The sequence below is a fragment of the Phalacrocorax aristotelis genome, chromosome 5, assembly GCF_949628215.1.
Source record: "Phalacrocorax aristotelis chromosome 5, bGulAri2.1, whole genome shotgun sequence".
NCBI lineage: Eukaryota > Metazoa > Chordata > Aves > Suliformes > Phalacrocoracidae > Phalacrocorax > Phalacrocorax aristotelis.
This window is the reverse complement of record NC_134280.1, coordinates 35053645-35059644: the sequence shown is the minus strand read 5'-3', so window position 1 is coordinate 35059644 and position 6000 is coordinate 35053645.

Sequence of the window (6000 nt, the reverse complement as noted above, 5' to 3'; positions counted from 1 at the left end):
AAAAAGCAAACAAACCATCAGACTGTTTTGGAAAATGCAAACGAGAAATCTGCTTTATTGCAGCATCTGAATGGCAGCCGCTCGCAGAGGAAAGCAAAGAAAGCCAGAGATGGGAAACGACCTTCCAGAGCTTTCACCCCTCACAGGTGGCTCTGCATCACCGGGGACTATTCACTAGTATAGCTGCTGTGACAAGCCCAGCAGAGTCCTTTCTTTGTCAGCTTTCTCACCAGCTCTTTGGAAGAGATCAGAACAGCCCTGCTCAGACGCCACCTATTGTGCTCGTGTTTGTTTTCTCTCCTTCCACCTAAAGGTCTCTTTCAATATATCCTGTATTTGTTGCTGCAGCCTCGTTCCCTCCTGCATCCTAGTATGCAAAAAATCTCCCTCCAATCCAGAGAATACACAGGTAACGCGAGCCTTCTCCAGTGCGACCTTCTCATTTCTTCTCTCTTTGAATTCCTGCATGACCAAGGTTATGTTTCTTTTCAACTTCAAGGTCTTTCAGGAGCCTGCTCATCTTTGGGTTTTGCTACTATGCGCTCTCCCATGATGCAACATTGTCTTTTTCTATTCCTACACAGTATCTCAGATCTTTTTATATATATTTTTAAATGTTTTTGCACTTTCCCATTGTACTTGCTGTACTACTCTGTCCTTAGCAGTCTCTTACAACCTCCACCGTCTGGAAGTGTCTCTGGCCATCCTCAGATAGGGCAGCTGATGGTATCTTCAACGCTTTCAGGGATTGGGAGCCAGTCCAGCATTAAAGTAGAAGGTATTCTGGGTAAAATAAAAATGGATTTGTATTTCTGCAAGCTGAACTAACTTACAGACTCATGGAACTCTGTTCACCTCTGGAACCCTGGGAAAAAACGTGCGCTACCTGGGCATTGAAAGTACTGGGAGCCTTGTGATGGAGCACCTTCAAAACTGATTTGATTCATACACAGGTCTGACATTTATCCAGGTTGAATTGTCTGTGATGCTTTTGGAATTCACTGATCAAATTCGGTGTCAGAGAGAAGCTCATTTCTTAGCACCACTCATGTTTGGCACGGTCAGTGTAATATCACTTTCTTTTTATGGAACCTGTGGGCAGACTTTGTACAGTATATGCAAAGAAAAATGCTTTTACCCACTCTTGCTGTTAATGATGGTTATTAGAGCAGGCACAAGGAAAAGGCAACCAAGACTGAGATCCTGTTGTGATGCACAGCGTATGAACATAGTGTTACACTGGCCCTGCTTTCTATTACAGTCTAATTACAGCCTGTCACAGTCAACAAACCATTTTTTCCATAATGGGAACCACACATACTGTGTATTATATGGTATGCTAAAAGATATTGAGAGAGGCAGAGAAAAAAGCCCCTGGCTTTTAATTTACGATGAATTTTTATCGGTATGTATAATTTATCTATTCAATAAAGGGTAGTTATTCCCATATTGACCTACAGGATTTTAATAAAGGGTAACTCCGGACTGACAACCTTCTTCAAACTGCGACTTAAAAAGTAACAGATGTTAGGCTACCATGAATAATATTCTGTGAACAGGTTTTTTTTTCTGTTTTTTTTTTAAGAAATGATTTGTTTTTTTAAAAAAAGTGGGTTAATTTACACCATTTTCCCTACCTCTATTACGTGTATTTTAGGGGCACAGTCCAGCACTTGTGCAGAACAAGGTGTTAGGGCATGAAGGGACAAAAGTAAGGCAGCAACTTGATGGGTCACCACACACCAGCTGAGCAAAACAGGCTGTATGTACCTCCTTAGCCCATCCAAGCAGTGAAGGAGAGCCCTTTCACTTAAATAATTTTTAGAACTTGGATGATAAAAGCCCTTGCCCTGCCCAGCCTCAGTGCCTCAACAGTGTGTGATCTCCTGCTTCGCTGTTCTCTGCCCTCGATCTGATCACCAGGGTGCTCAGGGCCTCGGTTCCTCAGTCGAGGACTACAAAAATAACACTGCTAACAAAGCCTGGGAAGGTGTGGGGGGGTAAGAAACACATCGTGTTGTTTTGTCCCTGGGCTTTCCTGTGGAAACTCCTAGATGAAGAGTGTTTTTCCTCTTTGTGGTTGCTAATTTGATATTTGCATCAGTGCTGTGATTTGCCCTTTATATCCTGGTATTCTGGGGGGGGAAGAACAAAAGATGCTGTTTGTTTGTGAATCTAAAGTATAAGGAAAGAGTCTGACGAGAAAGCTTTGATAGCAGTGGAGTGGCTGGGGATAGCGGGAGGGGAATAGGCAAATATTAGCAAGGAGAGTATAGACGAGCATGGGGATGCTCTGAAATGCCAACATTTTGTGCACATTTGTGATTTGTTTGTTAACTAAATTAAGTCACTCTGAAGCACAAACACTTGGGCAGAACCAGCTCAGCAAAGGAGTCTCCCCTACTGTAACAGCAGCTTTCAGCAAAAGTAAAACAACAAAAAGCCCTGGGAGACCTGGACCTCATGTTTCTCTTTTTTGTAGCATCTGCAGCATCAGGGGACTTGCTTGTAACTTGATGCACCAAAGAGATTTGCGCTCCAGCTCCCTTTCTCAGCCTGTGCTGCGAGGCAAGCAGGTCAGCTATCAACTCACTCTTCCCTTGGGACTTCATCCCTCTGAAGTCAAGGGGAGTCTTTGCATTACCACCAGCTTCACAGACTTTGGAGCAGGCTCTGAAGCTTGTCTTCAGCCAGCTGAACCCTGTTCAAGTTCTAAAGCATAATATTTCATACTGGTTTCTTGTTTCCCGAGGCTGTGAAGTCTTACGTGAAAGACAGAGCTTAGGGACTTGAGTCTAAGTCTAATCCCTGAAGTCCCCAGAGGCTAAGAACAGAGCAAGGCTGCAGAAACAGCAGTGGTGGCTCCAGACATACCTGCCTGCCCGTAACCCCCTGCTAGCCCCTCCACGGGGAGACGGTAAATGAGGTCCTGTGACACCTCTCACCCGAGTCAGTGCTAAGTGGCTTCAGCAGTAGGAGCTTATCATCGTCGTCTCCTCGGCCGTCACCCACCAGAAAAGGAGAGGGTGAGGTGCTGCTGTGACAATGCCGTCGGACTGGCGTGTGCAAAACATGGAAGGCAGCATGCAGGTACATGTGCGGTGCTCTACTCCATCCCCACAAAACCCCATGTACCACGCTGGTTCCAGGTGAGTGTTTCCTCCTCTCCCAGCTGGGGAAATGATGTTAGCCTTTTACATATGCCCGTGTTGGCTTTTAATTCACGTCTCGCTGAGGGGAAAAGAGGAAGCTGAGGTATCACTTCTAAGCACCGGCTGCTGCTGCAGCTTTTTGTAAAATTATTTTTAAGGCAGTAATCATTTCATACAGAGCTAAATCCAGCTGAGCAACATTAAAAGGAAGACAGTATTTAATGTGAAAGTACAAGCTCTGCAGAAAGCAAAGATAAAAAAGATAGATACAATGGCTGTTCTAGATCAGCATCTTTCTGCTCTGACTCCAGTGTCAGCCAAGAAGCACAGGCTGTTCTCTGCAAATAACCAAGTAAAGCCACACTAACTGAGACCGTTACGTGAGTGTGACCATGTAGTAAGAATGATTTCATCTTTTTGGATGGGTAGTGTGAAATGGGAGCTGATGAGTGTGCAGCTCTCACAACTATTGCATTCAGCATACAGGTTGATGGTTTAGGTGCTAATTACTCTTCTACTGAGGCAAAAAGGGAGATGATTGTTCTGGGTGGCCTTTAAAAGGAATGGCAGGGCTGTTAGGAAGCTAATAGTCATAGCTGTAAGTCATATCTGATTCAGCTTTGGTATCACTTGGAAGGAATGCTGGAGAAGAGCCTCTCTGAGGAAAGCTTGGAGGTTAGAAAGAGCCACTGAGGAAGCTGAAGTCACTCACTTCAGCAGGGCTGGATTTTTGCTCCAGGCACATTTTAGTAAGAAAGGTAGTGTGAAGGAGGCCCTCGGCCAAGGCTGGTGGGGCTGTTCCTCGGCATGCATAGCCACTGCAGATGTAATGAAGACCTTGCTTGGTGGCAGCCACCTCTGCATAGTGCTCCCAGGGAGCCATATGAGTAGGACAGTTACAGAGGGATAAAGCAGAACTGAATAAACCTGTAGAAATATGGATAATGCAGAACTGAGCATAGGCAAATGCTGCAACACAGCTGTACGCAAGCACAGCATGAGCTGAGACGAGCTGTAGTCGTCCACTGCACAGCTGTCCCAGGCGCTCAGACCAGAGCGCTGGCTGCATCTCTTGGCCCCTTCGGGGCTGCTGTCCCCCTTGGGTGCGATGCACGCTGCTAGTGGGCATGTGGGCAGCGAGGCAGGCCCGTGCTGAGCGCCGCTGAGGGCCTCCCGGCTTTCAGCACCTGCTTCTGATGCCACATGAGCTCTGTGCTCATCTCGGGTGACACAAGGGGGAAACGGCTGCCCCAAACTCTGGCCCAGCTGCCTGAAAGCCACCAGTCTTGTTTCATCAGAGGGTTGTGTTTCTGTTGCTGCACAAGTGAGCCAGCTCAGCCCCTCTGGGCGGAGGAGGAGGGCAGAGGCCAGGACACCTGGCTAGTTCCTGGCCCCTAAGGACCAACACGACCTCACCCCACGTTTTGGTGGCACCAAGATCTTACTCCACCCTGGAGCTTCTGCTTTTTTCAGGTCACTCTGGTGTCTGCTCTCCATGTCCTGATGTCAGATGGATTTAAGACACATTTAGTGTGTTTAGCCATAGTTTAATGCGTTCCTTGCAGCTATTTGGTGCGTGTTTTTACCTCTGGCGAGTGTATTTGCCTCAGTGTATTCACATCAGTGACACGGCTGTTGTTGAAATGGTTACTCTGTTTGCTGTTGGATGTAAAATGCAAGAGCTACTGACCAAAAAAGCTTGATGGGAAGAAAAATTATTGTTCTTAATTTAATTTAGAGAAGTCCCTTTCCCCTTGTTCATATTCCCGCTTTTTGTGCTTTACGCTTGCTGTAATATTTATGTTACTGTAGACACATTTGAAAGTATAGTATTTTGACGCAGTTCACATAGGAAGATTAAATCATCGCGGGAAGGCTTTGGCATGTACTGCAGCCAGTGAAAACCTTTGTACACGTCCTCTTTGGGTCACTGTCTCTGCATGAAACCAGCTCCTGAGGGGCAAGACCCTTCTCTCCTCTCCAGTATCAGGCTGCCAGGAGAGGGCAGGCGCACCAAGCCAGGCCCCGCGCAGACAGCTGCCTCCAGCCCGCTGGAAAATGAGAAACCCATCACACACAGGTAACAAACGTAAATCTACCAAATAAAAGCAGAAAAGCATAACATCAAATGACCTCGCAGCACATCTAATGCCTGCTCATTGAAATTATAAAAGCAGAAAACTAATGCAAATTTGCTGCATTGCCAGGCATGGACAAGAACTAACAACCGATACCCAGATACCTGCCATGCTTAGGGATTCTTAAAAAATGAATCCAGTGTCACAGCTTGAGCCTCTCTTCAATTGTTTCTAAGTGATATTTCTTTGCTTGCTCCTGGAGCTGACCTGCCGGCTTTCTAGTGTGTGCACGCATCCAAAGAAGGCTGATGAAGAAAATCAGATGGAGATTTATTCTTTTTCCCTGACTTCCCGGAGCAACATGGGCAGGTGAGCCAGTACTTCTTGTAGGTGGCCGAGCGGATTGTGGCAGCTAGGTATCACTTCGTAAAATCAGTAGTGGTTTCCTTCATGCTTTCTGTTGCCAAGCTGCAGCCTGACAGGTAGTTTGCTGCAGCAGAGGGGAGACCTGGTCAAGGGCTTGTGCGTCTTTTGCATCCCTGCCAGAGTTAAGGGTGTGTGGAGCAGGAAGCTTGGTCAGTCCAGCGCACATTTTAAGTCCTTTTCCAGATTTTCCGTATTCGGACTTGAGACATGTTCTTATTAGGCTGATTTTTAATCTACCTGAATGTGTTTTCAAAATCGCAGATGAACATGTACCTGTTTGCGTGCTGGTGCATGTGTACAGGCACTTTGCACATTCAGCCCACAAATGTCAGGCTAGAGCTGCT